Source organism: Prionailurus bengalensis, chromosome C1, assembly GCF_016509475.1.
Source record: "Prionailurus bengalensis isolate Pbe53 chromosome C1, Fcat_Pben_1.1_paternal_pri, whole genome shotgun sequence".
In the NCBI taxonomy this organism is placed as follows: Eukaryota; Metazoa; Chordata; class Mammalia; order Carnivora; family Felidae; genus Prionailurus; species Prionailurus bengalensis.
Window position 1 is genome coordinate 100,593,587 of NC_057345.1, and position 17,681 is coordinate 100,611,267.

Sequence of the window (17,681 nt, forward strand, 5' to 3'; positions counted from 1 at the left end):
GGGACGACCTCCTTTGCGCCCTCGGATTGGGCCCACGGACCCAGACCGGGCCCTTCCATTGGCGGGTGGCGCTGTCAGTTGCTCAGCGCACAGCTTGCTGGGAGTTGTAGGACGAGGGGTCCTCGTCCCAGAGGCTTCGGACGCTATGAAGGACGTGTCTGCTCGGCCGGCCTGAGCCCACGAGTTCCCGCCTGGGCCTCCTCAGCTTATTTTAGTCCAGGAATCCCCCAGGCTCAGCATGCAGGTTACAAGAGCTTCGTTTCCCGGGGCTCAGGGCCCCGAGGTTCTGGGGACCCGTCTGGGAGACCGTTGAACCGAGGGCTGGCTTCGTGGTTCCCTGGGGTGAAGAAGCCGTTGTGTGACCCGTCGGGGCCAGGGGCGCGGAAGGCCAGAGGGGTTAGGTATTTGTCACCCAGAAGCCTACAGTTCCGTACACCAGAAACGGGGCAAGTTTGTCCGGCTGTTTTGATCAGTCAGTCCAAGGGGTGCTGTGACTGGTCACAATGGGAGAGTGGCTCCTGGCCAAGAGGGAGGGAACCCTTTGTGGGCTCACAAAATAATTGGGAAGATGAACGCGACAGGCAGCCTTGGCAATTTCTTTGTCTCCTTCTTCAAGTATCCTCACCAGGAGTTTCCTTATTCGGCCCTGTGGGGGCTTTGCCACACCCGAGATCTGGGACCTGTATCTCCACAATTGGTAACCCTCTAGCTGCTTCCCCTCCACTGTTCTATTTCCAGTCCCTTAAGCTTGTCCAGTATGCCCGGTTCTCTCACTGCTGGTTTTGTTCCTGACTTTCCCTAGTTGATTTGGACCCAATGGGCAGCTGTTTCATTGAGTTCATGCTAGAGGCACACTTAGCCTGGAACCTAAGCTTACAAAAATAACAGGATCTGAAACCCAAAACAAAATAACACTTGACTTTAGAGTATGAAAACTATAAACGTTTTTAAAAATGGAAATGTTTGGCCATTTCCAAAATACAGCATGGCAATGAGTCCAATGCCACTGTTACATAAAAAATGATTTGTGATTTCTAAAAATGAGTATGACCACGAAGGTCTTAAAAAATAGTCCTTACCTGGATATCTTCAGCTTCTCCTCCTCCTTCTGACTCAGACTCTCCTTTCTAGCATCTAATACCTTATGTACTCAGCAGGTAACTTGAATGGGGTGAGAAAAGCAAGACTAGCTGGAAAACTCACTCACTTTCTGCTTAAAAATCTATGGTTTGTTGCACCTCCTCTCACACCCGTCCTGACCGCCTTTCTTCTCTTCCTCAAGACCTTTGCTCTTTTACTCCAACCTCTCCTGGCTCTCCAAAACTTTGCTGCTCCTACATTTTCAGTCACTCCTTTACTAGCATGTTCTTTCTGCCAAGAGTTGTGATCAAGTCCTAAAGGGGGATGCACATCCCCCCTCGACTCAGCTGACTTTCAATTTAGCTGACTTTTGTGACTCTCACCACTATATTTCTCAAAAGAATTGTCCTGCTTTCTGTGTTCATCACCACCTATTTTTTTCCTCCCTCAAATAAACTAACTCCTCCTTTAAAAAAAAATTTTTTTTTCATGTTTATTTATTTTTGAGAGAGAGCACCAGCGGAGGAGGGGCAGAGACAGAGAGGGAGAAAGAGAATCTGAAACATGCTCCAGGCTCTGAGCTGTCAGCACAGAGCCCAATGTGGGGCTCGAACCCATGAACCGCGAGATCATGACCTGAGCTGAAGTCGGAAGCCTAACCGACAACCACCCAGGCGCCCCTCTCTTCTGTTGAAACTTTTCACTTGTAGATTACAAGTGACCAAGTCACTTTTCGTCAATATACTTTCCCCAATATACAGCCTCTTTAGTACTTACCATTGTTATGTACTTCCTCATCCTTAAAACTTGCTTTCTTTTTGTAAATCCTCTACTCTTCTGGCCTAATCTCTTGGGCTGTTTCTCACACTCTCCTTCCCTGGTTTCCCTTCGTCCTCTTTATACCCTACCTTTTTTTCTCTATTTGTCATGTTACGTAGATGATTCCCACATCCACACTTTCTCCCCTGAGCTTTGGTCACAGCTGTTCTAAATCTGCACTCATTGTGTCCCCATCTTCCTAAACCCCACGTACCTTAAACTTCATTGAACTTTTTCGCTCACTAAACTGTGCTCTCTGAACTTTCCTATTTTATTCTCTCAAGGATATCATTATTCCCCCTTCTCTCCAGCTTGAAACCTTATAGTGTTCCTGGCTTCCTTTCTCTTTTTCCATGTCCAGGCAGGTACCAATTTCTTTCCATGCCCACTGCCAACATCATACTGCATAGAATTTTAGGATGATACAGGACCCTTACCTGTAGTATTACGCCCTCACCTCAGATATTACGGTAGTCTCTGAATTATCCCTGCCCTCCATTTTTTTTCAACCAATCCTATGATTTTTCCCAAATTAATTCTAAAAACATGTGAAAACATGGTACAAGTCAGTCTTCATTCTGAAAGTTGCACTAGCTCCCTATCGCCATAGGATAAAATCTGGATTCCCTAATACATCGATAAACCTGGCCTTTTAGTTACCCCCCTAAACGTGGTCAAACACACTTCTTGGCCTTTGCCAGTTTTGTCTGCAGAATTCTTCCACCTTTACTATTTAAACCTCCCCGTCCTTTGAGGTCAGGCCTGCTTTACACTACTGCCTCGAAATTCCCTGTTGCTTCAGAGCCCCAAATTTGAGCCCCAGTGGCTCTTTTCCTCTACTTTCCTCTTTTCAGTTTGTGTCACGTGGTAGTATTAAGTGTTTTTATTATGAATGTGTGTGTGGGTGCATGTATATATGTATGCACCACACACACGCACAAATACACTGTGTCTCTATTAAGATGAGGACCCTTGGGAACGAACCTAGTGCCTAATCAGTAGACATGTAATAAGGACTTGTTATTGGCGAGGCAGGAAATGATGATGCCCAATTAAGGAGGATAAACAGGACAACAGGCAACCAAGAGTTTTGTGGCTAGTGCAGACCATAGGTGATAATAGCGTGAGATCACAGGCGAGGATTAGTTAAGGATTCTCCTTTCCGAGGATCAGCTCAGTGTTTCATTCCATGCTAACAGACTACTTCATCTTTTCTGAGGACCCCAGGCAGCAAATAGTTACAGGGAAGGACAGAAGTCACAGGGTCAGAGGAATAGGACTGATGAAAGTGATCAGGTCCATTGGGGTATCTAAAGAATTTCAGCCCACTCTCGTAGCCCAGGACAGGGAAAGTACCAAAGGCAGGAAGGATGGAAAAGCAGGGTGACCCATCAAGAAATCAGGGCTTGCTTGGACATTTTGATCGATTAGCACCAGCAGAGACTGAGTGAATATACATAGAAGGTGAACTAGAGAGCTATGCCGGACTTACCTTTCACCATTAAACTTCTTTCTCACTCCCCATCCTTTTTCCTTCCTTCAAGGGAAAGAGAATCCTTTCTCCTAGGATCTGTGCTCTGAGGCCCAGCCTCATCTGCCTGTTCTCTCTCCTCTGTCTTCATCCGTTCCTTTCTGGTGGACTTTTCTTTCAACTCCTGCTCATGCTTAAATCTCCTACCCTATGCCCCTCTCTAGCTCCTGATTTCCCGTGGCCTCTTAAAAAGAAGAGTCTACACTTGCTTCTCTAATTCTTGCATTTTACTCCTAAACACTAGGATCTGGCTTTTGCTGTCACCATTTCTCTGAAAATTGCTTTTGCCAGAGTCCCTGGTAACTTCCAACTTGTTAAATCCAGTGAATACTTTTCAGTTATGATCAAACAGAATTTGCTATCGTTTTTGTTTGTTTTTAAAGTAAGCTCCCTCCCGGAGAGAGAGAAGGAGACACCCATCGTGGGGCTGGAGCTCAAGACTTGGAGAGCCACGTGCTGTACCAACTGAGCCAGGTGCCCCTGCTTTCAACGCTGCCTCATTTCTTGAAACTTTCTCTTTCTCCTCCCTTGGTTGCTATAACACTGTTCTCGACTTTCCTTCCACTTCCTGCCTCTCTAACCAATCCTTCTCTTTCTGCCTGCAGTGCACTATTTCTTCCACCGGGCTCTTAACTGGTATTCCCCAGGGTCCTCAGCCCTATTTAAAAAAAAAAAAATCTTCATCCTCCCTGATGGTTGTGAGATTTGGAGGTGGCGTTTATAGAGCACTAGCCCATGTTTTATATGGGAGCTCTTTTTTTTTTTTTTACTGTTATCACTATTGCCCACATCATATCTCTGAATTTACTCCCTCCCTTCTATGCCTATTATTCCTGCTTTTTAGTTCAAGTCCTTACCAGGCTTTCTTTGGATTACTAATTAGTGTCCCTGTTTCCAGTCCATTCTCTATGACCCTGTCAAAAATCTTCCTGAAACCCTAATTTGGTCATGATCTTCAGTGGCTATTCAGGACCTTCATTTCTTCATCAGATATCCTTTGAGCACCTGGAGTATGTTTTCCCCAAATGTCTTTGTGGCTTGCTCCCCACTAGAACGGTAATGAGGGCAGGGACTTTTGACTGTGTGCCCAGATACATCATTGCGTAGAGCAGAAATCCCTGCTTTCATGGAAGCTATCTTCTAGGAGGGGCTTCCCTTAACTCTACCTTTCCCTCTGCAACTTCGGCCTAGGCAACCTCATTCCTCCTACTGCCTCACCCTGATTTTCTTTTCCCCCTAAAAGAGCCTGATTCCTAAAAGAGTCTTTAGTGCCATCTAGTGGAAGTAGCTGCAATAAAATGCTCTCCTACTTCCAAAGCTTAGCACACACTTCTATTTTGCTTATTTTGAACTGAGATGGGTAAGAGAAAACTTGGTCCCATTGCATTATGGCTGCTTTCCATTTTATCTAGAAATTCGCCGTGGCTTGAGATGTTTCTTTCTTTTTTTTTTTTTTTTGATGTTTATCTTTGAGAAAGAGTGCCCTCGCACACGAAGGGAGGTGGTCCAGAGAGAGAGGGAGACAGATAATTTGGCACAGAGCCAGATGCGGGGCTTGAACTCACGAACTGTGAGATTATGGCCTGAGCCAAAAGTTGGACACTCAACAGACTGAGCCACCAAGGTGCCCCAAGATGTTTCTAATTGTGAGATCTAATAAGTATAAATAGTTCCTTATAGCTGAGATTTTACGTTAACTGGGCAGCTCTTCACTCTTGAGAAGGTGTGGGATGAAAGGCCTAGAATGATCTGAGCTTTGGAGCTCTCCTTGTGTAACTACTTTCAGGTCAGACTGGAACTAAACGACTCATAAGATCCGTTGTTACTTATTACCCACCGTTTCAGAAAAAATTCTCCACAGTCTTCTTTAACATCTCACTTGACTCCTAGCTGCCTGACCAAATGCTCTGCGCTGACCCCAAACACCCCATAGTGGATATAGTCAGGAAGCTGCACCCAATCTTAATTGGTTTAGCATAAATATAAGCTATTCTTAGATTGTGCTTGATTACACACTTTATTCATTTTATTCATTTTCTGTGAATTCCTTTTTCTGTGTTTATGAAATAATAAAGCTCATTATTAACCTTTTTTGAAATAAATGTTTTATGAAGCACCTGATAGATTAACATATTTACTAAAAAATTAATGTGGATAAACACGTTGTGATTAGATTATCTTTTATATAAGTTTATCTTCCACATAAAATATACATAAATAAATTGGGTAATAATACAAAGAAAATGGCACATTTTGAGATTGGATTTTGTACTGCGGATGGTGATAATTCTTGTGATTAAAATTAGAGCAGTAGTTGTGAATGTTCTTAGAGAACAGATACTAAAAGGCATGTTTTAAGTGAGTAAACAGACAACAAAAATCACACCTGTATGCACAGAGAACAAACTGGTGGGTGCCAGAAGGGAGGGAAGGGGGGAAGGGCAAAATGAATAAAGGGCGGTGGGAGATACAGGCTTCCAGTCTCGGAATGAATGGGTCGCAGGAATCAACGGCACAGCATAAGGAATATATTCAATGATACTGTAATAGCATTGTATGGCGACAGATGGTAGCGACACTTGTGGTGAGGATAGCATCATGGTTAGACTTGCCGAATGACTGTGTCGTATACCTGAAAGGTAACATTGCGTGTCAACTACACTCAAAAAAATTAATGAAAAAGAAGAAAAAATAAAAGGCATGTTTTGCACTCTTTATAATATTGCATTATAATTTAACATATGATATTTTTTTCCCTTAGGATTCTTTTGTTATTTGTATTTAATGAACATGTCAACTTGCCAGATTAATCACGAAACTTTTGATGTAGAAGAGACCCTTTGTGTGGACTACATTTGCCCCAGATATCTTCATGGCTTGTTCCCTATCAGAATGGTAAGTCTCTGAAGATAAAGGCTATTGTCTGTGGTGTTCTCTGTGTATTCACAGTATCTAGATGCATGTCTAGCCCGTAACTGGAGCCCAATAAATATTTATTAGATGGATATATGAGAAAATTGAGGCACAGCTAGGTAAAGACATGGCCTGAGGTCACATGAAATTACTGGAGAACTGGGACACGAATCCATGTCTTCTGACTCTTACTCTGTTGAGTTGTTCAGTATAACAGCTGGTCTCTATTCAGTACAGCTTATTTATTCATTCATTCATTCATTCATTCGTTCATTCAGAGAGCATGAGCAGGAGAGTGGCAGAGAGAGAGAGACTGGGAGAGAATCCCAAGCTGGCTCCACGTTGTCAGTGCAGAGCCTGATGCGGGCTTGATCTCACGAACCATGAGATCATAACCTGAGCCAAAATTAAGAGTCAGACACTTAACCAACGGAGCCACCCGGGTGCCCCAGATCGGTACAGCTTTTAGTTCAGGCACCTGGGTCCCCTACCCTGAGCTCTTTGCTTTGAAAGGAACTACTCAGGCTCCTCTGCAGTCACATCCCTACCCAGGGGACAGGGAATACTAAGAATACATTATCCCACTCTACCCCCTTCACCTTGGCCCCAGGAGTGGTCAAAGGGCAGCTGCTGGGGGTGGTGGAGCTTGATGGAGTTGTTGGGATGTCCTCCATGGGGTGGAAAGAGAAAAACAATATGGGATAATGCCTCTTTTTCTCCTTTTGCTCCTGGCCCCCCACATGTTAGGAGTGGGCCTGTCTCCATAGTAAATCTAGTTGTCCCCAAGTATTAAATGTCATTTAAATCAACACTGTGTGAATACCCATATTGTGCCAGACACTGTGTTGGGTATTTTCAAATATATTTTTTCATTTAAATGTTATCCTTATTTAATAAGGCTCAGAAGTAACTTGATTAAGGACCCACAACTAATCAGGTGTAGAGCTAAATGCATAACCAGTATCCTCAGGAAGTGGTAAGTGTTCTACCCTTACCGAAACACTAGTGTGTGTGTGTGTGTGTGTGTGTGTGTGTGTGTGTGTGTGTAGATTTTTTTTAGTGAGAAAATAATGTTTGATCAAAACATGTGAACAGTTTAAAAGGGTGTAAGTAAATAGTAAATCTCATGTGCCAGGCCCTGAGTCAGAAATAACCAGTTAACAATTTCTTTTGTTAAAGATACCCATATATTTTAAAACTTACCACCCACAATTTTGAACCTTTTTATTTGGAAAACCTTAGATATGAGCTATACATAGTGGAGAGAGAATAACAAACCTCCAAGAATCTATCATTCGGTGTCACCAGTTCATAGCATTCTCTCATTTTTATTTCATATATTTCCGCCACTGTTACTTTTATTATTATTTTTATTTGTTGGGGTATTTTAAATCAAGTCCAAGATATCATGTCATTTTATTAAATTATGTTAAGATTATATTAATATACTTATTTGGAAAGGTTTAATTATAAATATGGAAAATATTTTGACTTTTCATGTAGAATTCTTAATTTGAAAAATACCATATATGAAAAAAAATAAATTAAAAAAAAAAAGAAAAATACCATATATGGTTAAATACTAATTTAAATCCTCTCCTTCATTTCAAAGAGGACTCGGATGGGAGCTAGGCATTTAAAAATGGTTTTTGTGACTATAAATAAAACTTATATGTATACAGCCTGTGTTATATCATGCTGTTTTCTTTTCAGGATTCTGTGGGACTGCATATTTTTTTGTGATAGTCAGGCCACTTTCTGTTCTTTTCTTTTCCCTTCCTTCGGAAGAGCTGTTCAAAATGGTAAGCAAATAAATGCCTTTTTTCCTTCTCGCTTCTCTGAGTGATAGAACCTGAAAATGATGAATATAAAAGGGCAGATTATGATTTAATGTGGTGCCTTTTCTAATTCAAATGACAGCTAACTTTTCTGAGCTGAGGTGCACCCACATCTTGGTAATAGCATTTAGAACATGAGTAGATTATAATATATCATGGCTTAGAGAGAAGCCTATACATTAGTTCCAGGAATGTTGCTAGGAAATCTATATAAATAATGTTCCTGGTTGCCCAGAAATCTATATAATCTCCACCAACTGAGGCAAAGCCCAGTTATTTATTTCTACATTGACAGCAACTATTTTTTTCTTAAGTACCTATTTTCTAGGTAGCATTCCAATCTGCACTGCATTTTAATAAATTCTTCACTTTTTTTGCACAGTGTGCAGGACCTGAAAGCTTTTTGTCCTTTTATTAATGAGGAGTTCATGGTGTTTTCAGGAAACTCTGGTGTGATATATCCTTTATATTCTTCAGTGTTCACGCCTCTCTTTTAGACAGAGTCCCATCAGGAAAATCTTTGGAGTGATACTCTCTGGGGGGTTGGACTGGGGAGGGGGTCCTTGGGGAGGCTGTTCCTAAATATCTATATGACAAGAGCTGAGAGGCAGTGACCTGGGTGGAAAGAAGACTCAGAAGCTTGGTTGCACAGCAAAAACATTTTCCTCATGCACATATCCAGCGTGGCTTGGTGCCGCCACTGTCTAGACTTGTGCTGTCCCACATGTGCCTTTTGAGCACTTGACATGTGCTTACTACAAATTAGAAATGGTCTAAGTGTACAAACATGCCTGTTTGAAAAGATTTATAATGAAAAAAGGAATGCCAAATATCTCAAATGTAACGTTTTATATGGATTGCATGTTGAAATGGCCTATATTATAAATATACGTATATTTTAAAATAGACACTTTATTTTTTGGAGTAGTTTTAGGTTCCCAGCAAAATTGAGCAGAAAGCACAGAGAGTTCTTACAGATCCCCTCTCCTCTCACGCACAGCCTCCCTACCATCAGCATCCTGTGCTAAGGAATTACCTTTGTTGTAATTGAACCAATATTGATACATCATTATCACCAAAGTGCACAGTTTTCATTAAGGCTCACTCTTGGTGTTGTGCACTCAGTAGGTTTTGACAAATGTATGATGTCATGTATCCACCATTACAGTATCACTCAGAGTAATCTCACTGCCCTAAAAATCCCCAGTGCTTCGCGTATTCACCTCTTCCTCTCCTCACACTCCTGGCAAAGCCCTCATCCTTTTACTGTCTGTGGCTTGTCCTTTGCCCGATGACGTATCGCTGGAGTCATACGGTATGTAGCCTTTTCAGAGTGGCTTCTTTCACCTAGTAACAGACATTTCAGATTCCTTCGCATCTTTTCATGACTTGATAGCTTATTATTATTATTTCTTTTGCACTGGCCACTGTTGCAATATATGAAAGTGATAATCTTTTCATAGAACTCTAGTACATAAGATCTATTATTAAGCTTATTTTCACTTGTTCCTTTTTACTTTCGTAATGTGGCTTCCAGAATAAAATTGCGTAGACTGCTTACATTAAATGTGTGCTGAACAGCACTGCTCTAGACCTTGGTAAGACGGTGTCGTTGATAGTTTGTCTTCAATAAAATCTTCTCATTCCAACGCCTGCCTAAATTTTGCTGCCCCTACAAAGAGCATTCTCCATCTCTAGGACTTCTATACTTTGGGTCGGTCCCTCTACGTTGCCCCCAAACTACTTGGGATTACTATGGTTCTCCCCCTACCTTTCCCAAAAGAGACTTATGTTATTTAATTCATTTTGTCAGGACCAGGTGACAACTGATGAATTAGGTCCTTTATCACTCTGTTGGGTTCTCTGGAGCATGTTCATTATGGTGTTAATTATGGTGGCCAAGTGGCTTATAATAAAAAGTTTTTCATGGAAGATGTGACCCAAAGACTTAGGAATGAACTTTTTTTGGTTAAAAAATCTTTGAATTTATCTTACTTTACATTTAGAGAAGTAGCTAATACATTAATATTGTTTCTAGAAACTAATTGGAATAGGAATTCATTCTGTCATAATCTGATTTATTCCTCTTTGTGTTAGATCTGTTCATCCATCATTCTCATTGGGAGTGATATTGCCCACAAGAAGGCAAAAATTGGTTCTCGGGGTGTGAAAAAATCTTTTTTAAAGTATAAAACATATGTATTATATATACATAATATATATAATGTATATGTATGTATAATACACATATATGCACATTACAAAGCCAAATTACAGCTTATCTGTGTATAAAGTTTCCTGAGGAGGCAATTAGAAAAAAAAAAGTCTGAAAATTTTCCTTAGGGGCTTAGTTATGAAAGATGTGTTGAGAGACACTGGTTTATCTGGGCTAAATATTCCCATTGCCTGCACATTACAGCAGAATGTTTTTATGACCAGTTAATCTTAAAAGTTTCTCGGGGCGCCTGGGTGGCTCGGTCGGTTAAGCGTCCGACTTCGGCTCAGGTCACGATCTTGCGGTCCGTGAGTTCGAGCCCCGCATCGGGCTCTGGGCTGACGGCTCAGAGCCTGGAGCCTGCTTCCGATTCTGTGTCTCCCTCTCTCTCTGCCCCTCCCCCGTTCATGCTCTGTCTCTCTCTGTCTCAAAAATAAAAATAAACATTAAAAAAAATTTAAAAAAAAAGTTTCTCAAGTAGGGAAGGGAGGAAAAACTGGAGGAAAGATCTAGAAAGATTTCTATTTACAGATTGGAGGAGAAGGAGCATCTGAAGAGTGCTAGAAATCCCAACTGATCAACAGTTATTAACATTTTGCCAGATTATTAATTTTTTTATTTTTTATTTTTAGAGAGAGAGAGAGCGCACAAGCAGGGGAGAGGGGAAGAGGGAGAGAGAGAGAATCCTAAGCAGGCTCCACACTCAGCACAGAGCCCGATGTGGGGCTCGATCTCACAAGCCTGGGATCATGATCTAAGCTGAAATCAAGAGTTGGACACTCGACCAACTGAGTCAGCTAGGCGCCCCTGCCAGATTATTACTGATTGGTTGATTCATGCGTTCATTCTCTCTCTCCCTCTCCCCGCTGACCCCCTCCACCACTCCCTGGAGTAGCTGGGCGGTAGTATATGGCTGTTCATTGCACTAGTTTTTCAAGTGTTTTCTGGGTGTGAAAATTTTCAAAATAAAAGGTGGGGTAAAATGTCATCCTTCTGCAAATCCTATCTTTACCCACTTCGGTACCCTGATTCTACATGGGGACCCTGTTGAACTAAGTTTCTTGGTCAAGTGTTTTCTGTCTCCTTTTGTCTTTTGCATATATTCCTTTCTTCCTGGACATATTATTTGGCCTCTTTTTCTTCCTTTACCCACAGCCTTTGCCTGGATAACTCCCAGAAGTCTTTTAAGGTTTGACTTCCTCCAGGAAGCCTTTCGTGACCACCCAGCCCCACTTAAGTCTAGGTTAACAGTCCTCCATATATTCCCTTTATTGTGATTGCCCTTGTCGTATAATGCCAACTCGCACATTAAACTTGTCTGTCTTCCCTGGACTGAGTTCCATGAAGGCAAGGATTATGACTTCTTTTATTCATCTTTTTTTCCTTGCCAGTTACCCCAGGGCCTCACACAGTATTTATTAAAGAAAGCAACAATTAATTTTTCTATGAGATACACATTTGTTCTGTATAATTGCATACAAAAGGGAAAACAAGAAAAATTAAAGAAGGCATTGATGTTTTATTTAGCTTATAAAGCTGTACTGCTGATAATAGTATAATATCAGGTTAGAATTTTATAAATATTAAAAATAGCTCCGGGTCCCTATTATTACCCCTGTAAAACTCTTGGCGAGATGTCCCTGACAATTCTGGAAAAAATTGTTTCTCTCAGCTCCAACAGAGCTCTGTTTCTGCTTCTATATTATAGCATTCTGGGGGATTCGGTGGGGAGATAAAAAGCAAGGGTGTTGTCTTTTAGGAGTTTGGAGTTTAGTGAGAGATACAGATTAGGAGTGATACTAATAGTTTTTCCTTACATTTGTACCATTTTTTAATAGTTTACAACTCAATTTCACATCATTTATTCCTCACAAAAGCCCTGTAAACTAGGTACTATTAAAAAAATTTTTTTTAATGTTTATTTATTTTTTGAAGGAGAGAGAGAGACAGAGTGTGAGTGGGGGAGGGGCAGAGAGAGAGGGAGACACAGAATCTGAAGCAGGCTTCAGGCTCTGAGCTGTCAGCACAGAGGCCGACGAGGGGCTTGAACTCACAAACTGCGAGATCATGACTTGAGCTGAAGTCGGACGCTTAACCGACTGAGCCACCCAAGTGCCCCTGAACCTGGTACTATTAACTCTATTTTAAGGATGCTGCTAATAAGAATGTGTTATGAAGGTAAGAGATTCTCTTTTTTATTTTCTAGACTTTAGGCATGTTCCCCATATCTGGAGTCCATTGATTTTAAATGGGTAGCACCTTACCAAACTCTTCACCCTTCCTTTTGTACAAAATTGTGTAGGTACAACCAGGCTCCAACTTCACCCTTCACCATTAGGAACTACTCTCTAATGAATGATGTCCTTATTCCAGATTGAAAAGTCCTCCAGTGAAATGCATGAGATTAGGTAGAGTTGATTGTTTTTCTTTTTTAAAGTTTATTTATTTTTAGTAATCCCTACACCCAACGTGGGGTTCAAACTCATAATCCTGAGATCAAGAGTTGTAACACTCTTCTGACTGACCCAGCCAGGTGCCCCAGGTCAATTGTTTTTCTAATTTAGTGCATCTTTAGATATATAATTCTACATATTTACCAAAGACAAAGGCTATGATTGAAGCTATCTAAAATATGTATGCATATTGGGAAAAGACTAGAAGAGTATGCACAGACATGGTAGTCATTACCAGGTGGTAGACTTAGGAGTGATTTTTTTCTCTATAAATTAAAATTTGTTTTATGATTTTTAGAGTGTGTACATATCCGAGTTCTTTTGCATATTAATTAAGGAAAGCTAAGGGTCACCTATTTTTTTTAATTAAATATAATTTACTGTCAAATTGGTATCTGTACGACACCCAGTGCTTATCCCAACGGGTAAGGGTCACCTATCTTGAGTCCTAATAGAGTCTTGGCTAATTTAACCCACTAGTTGAGTAGCCATTTTCCCTCTGTCTTCCCATCTCTCATCAAGAACATCTCCTCCCAAGAGAATGCATAGAACTCTGCCAAAATCATTGGATCAAACCATAGCATCAAGTCACATTGACCAGGAAAGATTTGTCCCTGTATTCCTCAGCTCTGTCACTTTTCTGTTGTGAATTGGACCTAATGAATTCTTGATTTGTCCCTCCTGAAGCAAAGTACTTTGTTCAGGAGAGGTCAGGCTTATATTCCCATCCACCATGTTTCACAGGGGTGGTTCTCTGATCAAAACTCAGAAATGAAAATGAAACTGGAGGCAGGAAGATTAGTTCAGAGGCTGAGCAGTTGTTTACTTGAGAGAAGATACTGAACTAAGGCAGGAACAATAAGGATCAAAACTGTAATAGTATGAAAACAGAGGCCCTTGAGCAGTATAATTGATACAAATTGATGATCAATTAATTAGGACCTAGGGGTCAACGATGACTGAAAGCTCTAACTTGGATGACTTCGGTAGATAGTATAACTCACAAAACTGAGTTTGTTTTGGATATGCTTCGAATGAGGCAGCTTCAGATGGGGGCGCCTGGGCAGTAGTTGGGAACGTGTCTGGGTTGGGAGAGATGAAAGCTGGAGATAAAAATTTGAGAATCATCAGATTTTTGTTTGTTTGTTTGTTTGTTTTTGTTAACTACCAAAAATGTATGCAATCTTTTGGTTAAAGCGACACTCTTCCTTTGATGTAAATTGTGTCTGCTCCACAATATATGCTTCAGACATTTTTACTGTCTTCATAGTGTTAATGATAGCATTTGAACCACCATTTGTCCAGGGTCCAGGGAGCAACTGAGCACAGGAAGCAGAGTGGAAAATCAAAGGAAGAGATTTCATCACTTAGTGAACTCAGAGGGCTGTCTGTATTCTGGGGATGAGAGACTGTTGGTGGTCTTCAAATGACAAAAAGGAATCTGCACATCCCTTGTTCATGGCCTTTTCTCACAATGTGACTCCAGATGGTTTTCTTGTTTTGTTTGTTTGTTTTAATGTTTATTTATTTTTGAGAGAGACAGAGATAGAATGCGAGTGGGTTAGGGGCAGAGACAGAGGGAGACCCAGAATCCAAAGCAGGCTCCAGGCTCGAGCCATCAGCACAGAGCCCGACACAGGGCTCAAACTCACGAGCTGTGAGATCATGACCTGAGCCGAAGTCGGACGCTCAACCGACTGAGCCACCCAGGTGCTCTTTTGTTTGTTGGTTTTTAAGTCATAATTTGGGCCTAATGCAAAAAAAGAGTCCTGCAGAGTCCCGGCTCACCCTTCGTGTGTGGCCACACCTATGCAAGAGCTCTTAAAAAAAATCAGTTACACTACGTGCTGCCATTTCAACTGACCTGCAGTAGTCCAGTGATATTTGTAGGTAGCGAGGATTGCCCTCCCTACGATGGCAGGTACATATTCTTTTCCTTGACTGAGCAGAGCCCATCTGGAGGGCCTTGAAAGCCCTTGGAGGGAGAATGACCTAATACTAGGTCCTGAGCTTTGGGTGATCCCCTTTTTAACAAGGCCATTTTCTCAGTTGGGGGCTTCCATAGCGTCATATTTACCTACTCTTCTTCTACAAATACATAGAGCGATGTTGGGGGGAGGGTCACTTTTCACTGTAATGGGAGGTGGGTGACTACTCTCTACTTAAATGCTTGGTCCTGATAAGTCTAGTGAAGCTATGCCCTGCCTAAGCTTACAACTCTACCAAGAGCACAGAGGCTTGCCCTGCTCCTTCAGATCTGCCTGGAAGTTTTTTCCCCAGGTAAGCCCTCTTTTACATTCACATTATGTAGCACTAGGGGCAAGCGTGTTTGTGCCCCTTTTGCATGACTTTGCCCAACACACAGACGTTTTCCATCTTCAAGGACTGCAAGAGGATTTTAGTGAGAAAGAAAGAAAAAAGGAAAAAGCTCTTTTCTCTCCTGAGAGCCCCAGGACAGAAAAGACTGTGATCTACCTCTAGCCCAGAGCTGGCTTAGTACTCAGCAATTTAGTTTAGTCACATGCAGCCAAACTGCCCCTATCACTCAGTTCTCCTCCTTTGAAGATTGGACCCACACTGGTTTTATTTTTCATCTTCTCATGCTCCGCGGTCTTTTGTAACATTTAAAATAGTAACCTATGGTTTGGGGAGGCCATTAGCCAATTCACTTCCCTTAGCAGTGTCCACCTGCTGAGCTGTTGTGCTCTAGTCTTCAAGTATCCTCTGACCTGGTTTGAATCAGTAGCTATTTGGACAAGGCTTTCTGTTGTGTCCCAGCTGTTCGAACATTAGACATCTATTCTTTGTCAAAAAGGAGGAAAGAGCAAAGTTGTTCATATGTTTCCTCTTGTGGTTGCATCAGTATTCGTTTGCCTTGCCCAACACGTGTACTTCCTAATTGCTAATTTTTATTCGTTCCTTCATATATGCCCGTGTTACTGTGTGAATCGTATCCCCCCAAAATTCATATGTTGAACTTCGTATTTTGAAGTTCTAACCCCCAGTATGCTTCAGATTGTGACTGTACTTGGAGATAGGGCCTTTAAAGAAGTAATTAAGATTAAATGAAGTCATGTGGGTGGGCCCTAATCCAATATGACGGGTCCTTATAAAGAAGAGGAAGAGACCCCAGGAAGGCAGGTGTACTGAGAAAAGGCAGTGTAAGGACACAGTGAGAAGGTGCCATCTGCAAGCCAAGAAAAGAGGCCTCAGGAGAAACGCACCTTGATGACACTTTGATTTTGGATTTCCAGCCCTCAGAACCGTGAGAAACTTAATTTCTATTGTTTAAACCACCCAATCTACGGTGTTTTGTTATGGCAGTTCTAGCAAATGGATACAGCCAGGCCATGTGGTAACTGCTTTCCATGAATTATCTCTTTAATAGTTGCAGTTACCAAATGGGGCAGGTCCTATTGAGACAGGGACTCCCAGTATAATTTTTGCCCACAGCAGGAACTCTGTTCAGAGTATGCTCAGGCCTGACCCTGAAGGTGGGTAAGTAAATAAAATATGCTGGCTCATGAATAGTGAGGTGGGGAGAGGAATTAAACGGAGCCAAGCATTTTTCTGACAGGCATGTCTCTATCTTGATTATGCTTACTCCTTTTTCATTACATTAAAGGAGAACGGTAACACTTCATTTACACCGGGGCAAATTCTTACAAGCTTTTATTTATTGAGCTGGTAAGTCCCTTCTGATTATTCACTATTTGTTTTTAATTTCCCCCGCTATTTTGGTCTCTTTCTTACCCAGATCCAGGGAATAGCTGGGAAAAATGTATTTGCATATACCTATTATTTTTCCTTTCCTATATAGACTGGCTAAAATTGTAGGTCTCAAAGTTTGTCAAAAGTACAGAAATTGACACAAGTATATATAAGAACATGCAATGTAATGTCGTAAAACGTCAGTGGGGTAAGGATTAATTAATAAATAGTATTGGAGAATAATTTGAAAAAACAATAGTTAACTCTCTTACCTCACAGATTATACCCAAAATTAAGTTAAGAGTAAAGATTTAAATATTAAAGAAGAAACATGGAAGTATTAAAATGTAAAGATAAATATTTTAATATAACCCCAGGGTGCAGAAGTTATGTCTAAACATCCATAAACAGAAGTCCTAAAAGAAGAAACAAAACTGGAAAAAGTGATAGATTTGATTGCAGAAAAGCGGCATGTCGGCCATGGCAGAGGAGGTAGGACCAGTGCTCAACATTAGTGGATTCAAGGAAGAATTTATAATAATTAAATCTCTTCTTTCCAGGTGTCCTTGAGGCTGAACAAGAATGAACACATAAGCTGGTCTCGGACGCCAGGTTGGACCAACCGGAAAAGGCATCACCTCAGCAGATGACACCCATCTTCTGAAGGCTTAGAGGTGGTCCCCAAAGGATGCTTGGGGACACGACAAGGTGGTGTCATTAGAGCCAGTTGGGAGAGGCTTGCGGGTTCCACTGCCAGCCCCTTTGCGAACCAGGGGAGTGCTGTGATGGAAAATGGCCCGAGTGTAACCGAGGAAGCATTGCGGTCTCCTCCAGGGAGAAGAGCTGTCCTCACCGACAGCTGAAAATCCACGTGAGCAGCGAAGCCGAAAGCTCCCGGTGAATCCTCATGTGTTAACACATGTAATAATGTGATGGCCAGTATTTATGTAATATTTTAAACCTCTTGTAGCACTTTTACACATGACCCTACTCTTTTAGAAACAGTATGGGTCGTGATGATGGATTTGAGTTTGAATTCTGGTTCAACCTATTGGCTGTGTGATCCTAAATAAGTTACTTAACCTCTCAGGACCTGTTTTCTCCTCTGTAAAATGGTGATG

At 41.5% G+C, this 17,681-nt stretch overlaps 1 long non-coding RNA gene across 1 annotated transcript; it reads left to right on the plus strand.

The window, feature by feature from the left end:
* Positions 1 to 31: 31 nt before the first annotated feature.
* Positions 32 to 17,650, plus strand: LOC122481010. The gene is made up of 4 exons (XR_006296730.1): positions 32 to 244; positions 6,192 to 6,325; positions 8,057 to 8,145; positions 17,121 to 17,650. It is a non-coding gene; the product is annotated as an uncharacterized LOC122481010 (long non-coding RNA).
* The last annotated feature ends 31 nt before the right edge of the window (positions 17,651 to 17,681 follow it).